At 38.3% G+C, this 3,242-nt stretch overlaps 1 pseudogene; it reads left to right on the forward strand.

The window, feature by feature from the left end:
* Positions 1–979: 979 nt before the first annotated feature.
* LOC112826069 (SNW domain-containing protein 1 pseudogene) lies at positions 980–2,589 on the forward strand (annotated as a pseudogene).
* Positions 2,590–3,242: the final 653 nt, after the last annotated feature.

Below are 3,242 nucleotides of genomic sequence, written 5' to 3' on the forward strand. Positions count from 1 at the left end.
CCATGAGAGGCAAACATCTTCTTCCAGAACACTGGGGTTCCATTTCTGTTACCTCTTCTGGTACAGCAAATGACACTTCGGTGCCTGATAGAGTTTATTTGCCTCTTAGGTATACCATAGTCACTGAAGCATTACACAATAATATTAACTTGGATTGTAAATTCAATGAACCAGTGCACATCATCCCCAGTTCTGTGCTATGCATAGCACCTAATGCACTGTAGAAAACTGTTTTGGTTTGAATATTGTCCAAAAAATAATAATTTTATAAGAACAAAGGTAGAAAATTATGAGCAATAAAATTCAAAATTAAGATATATGTTAGTTTATCTATCAATAGCATATCTACTATTCTTAATTTTTCACTTTTCTAGAACCTAGTTCTAAAAAGCTAGTTTATTATCTTTCTCTAAGCATTTGTTGCCCTTCCTACCTTTTTTACCTTGGGAGTTGTTTTTGTTCTTTCTTTTATACTAATGACCTCACACTCCCTATAGATGATTTTGCTTCCAAGCATCCCTCACATTTCTTCTTAGTCACAAAACAGGAAAGCAGCAAAAGCCAAAATAAGAAAAAAAAAAAAACCTGCAAAAATTAGTTTTCAATTTCATAACCTTAACTAATGTATGCTTTTCCTACTTTAACCAGAAAAAAAAAATATAGTACTAGCATTTATTTATGCTCTCCGACCAAGACAATCTATTTCCAGAAAATTTATGTCACATTTAAACCCTTGTCCCTGTATCTGTATAAAATATTTAAAATAAAGGAAGAAATGCAAAAGAAGAATAAAAATATCAGTAATCCAGTAAGTCTAGAATTTTTTTTTAAAAACAAATGTAAAATGGCCTCAGTAAAGCTAATACAGTGTTTATAATATAATCATGAGTGTATGTGTTGAAGACCATAGGTAAGGTGATACCAGTAAAGAAAATCTTTTAAAAATCATTACAGTTCATGTTCAAAGAAGTGGAAGAAGATGGCACTCACCAGCTTTTTACATGCACCTACTCAGCTACCTCAGGACCAACTTGAAGCTGAAGGAAAGGCAAGATCCCGGGGATCATGGCAGACCTCACTGGTCTCCTCCCAAAGAGAACCTTCCCCATATGGGTACCAGAAAGTCCGAATACCTCAGTTATTAGAGGATTTTTGAGATGGAGGTACTTTTCCAGAGATCCACGTAGCCCAGTGTCCACTGGGGATATGGGATGAAAGAAAAAAAATGTCAAATGCACTGGCCATTCAGGTGGATGATGAAGGAAAAATTAAATATGATGCAATTGCTCAGCAAGGGCAGTCAAAAGACAAAGTCATTTAAAGCAAGTACACTGACCTGGTTCCAAAGGTTTCTGAATACAGATAACCCAGACCTGAAAAGACCTGATGAAGAAGCCGTTAAAGAGATAACAGAAAAGACAAAGGTAACCCTAGAAAAATCTATATCAGAGAAGGTTGCTGCAGCCATGCCAGTTTGAGCAGCTAATAAACTGGCTCCTGCTCAGTATATTTGACACACACCAAATCAACAAGGAGTGGCTTTCAACTCTGGAGCTAAACAGAGAGTTACTAGGATGGTGGAAATGCAGAAAGATCCAGTGGAACCTCCAAGTTTAAAGATTAGTAAGAAAATTCCCGGAGAACCACCTTCTCCTCCTACACCTGTCATGCGTTCTTCTAGCCAAAAGAGGACCATGAAGGAATAAGAATGGAAGATTCCTCCTTGTATTTCAAACTGGAAAAATCAAAGGGTTATAAAATTCCATTAGACAAACATCTGACTGCTAAAGGAAAAGGGCTGCCAACAGTGCACATCAATGAGAACTTTGCCAAGCTGGCTGAAACCCTCTATATTGCTTATTGGAAGGCTTGTGAAGCTGTAGAAATATGGGCTCAAGTAGAGAGAAAGACGGCTCAAAAAGAAAAGGAGAAACATGAAGAGAAACTTAGAGAAGTGGCCCAGAGAGCCAGGGAGAGAAGATTTAGGATCAAAACCCATGTGGAAAAAGAGGTTGGAGAGACACCCAAGAGGGATGAAATCCGGCATGACAGGCGAAAGGAGAGACAGCACAAGGCGAGAATCTTTCCAGAGCAGCTCCTGATAAGAGGTTAAAACTACAGAGAAATGAAAATCAAGATATCAGTGAAGTCATTGCTCCCGATGTGCCCAAACCTCAGAAGTCCAATGAAGTCCAGTATGACCAAAGGCTCTTCAACCAATCCAAGGGTGTGGACAGTGGTTTTGCAGGCAGAGAAGATGAAATTTATAATGGTTATGATTAAGCTTAGAAAGGTGGCAAATATATGGCCCAGAATATTTTCATGCCCAGTAAAATTCTGGACAAGGACATGTATTGTGATGACCTAGAAGCCAGAATAAAAACCAAGGGTTTTGTTCCTGATAAGGAATTTTCTGGTTCAGGCCACAGGCAGAAAGGCCCAGAAGGACCAGTTCAGTTTGAGGAAGATCCTTTTGGTTTGTACAAGTTTTTGGAAGTAGCCAAACAGCACAGTGGCTCTAAAAGGCTCTTAGATAGCAGCTGCCTCAGGAAACATAAGCATGAAGGCAAGAAGAAGAGGAAGGAGTAGGTACACCTCTCTTCAGAGTGAATGAACTTTTATCCATAACCCTAATGATGCAAGTCAGATGGGGAAACACTTTGTAAATGGCCAGGATAAAAGCCAAATCTGGGTGTCACACCCCAGCACTACTTTTTAATACAGGAGTAAAGAAGGATGAAAATTCTTTGACTGTTAGGGTTTTTTTTTGTCTGTTTGTTTATTTGTTTTGTTTTGTTTTAAGGAGAGGTTACATTTGTGCTTCTACCTTTTGGCATTTATATAACATACTGCCCCACACATGAAATTAAGACAACTTCCTTCACTTCCTTTTGTGTGACATTAGTATGTTTGGGGGTTAATATTTTATGTAAGAATGACTGCTGATGCACTCTGGAAAACAGTATGGAAGTTCCTCAAAAAGTTGAAAATAGAGCTACCATATGACCCAGCCAAGATGTCCATTGACAGATGAATGGATAAAGAAGTCATATATATATGTAATGGAATATTATGCAGCCATCAAAAGGAATGAGATCTTGCCATTTGCAACGACGTGGATGGAACTGGAAGGTGTTATGCTGAGTGAAATAAGTCAATCAGAGAAAGACATGTATCATATGACCTCACTGATATGAGGAATTCTTAATCTCAGGAAACAAACTGAGGGTTGCTAGAGTGGT

This window comes from Callorhinus ursinus, unplaced genomic scaffold (assembly GCF_003265705.2).
Source record: "Callorhinus ursinus isolate GAN/ISIS: 27379988/994484 unplaced genomic scaffold, GSC_fseal_2.0 scaffold4, whole genome shotgun sequence".
Classification (NCBI taxonomy): Eukaryota; Metazoa; Chordata; class Mammalia; order Carnivora; family Otariidae; genus Callorhinus; species Callorhinus ursinus.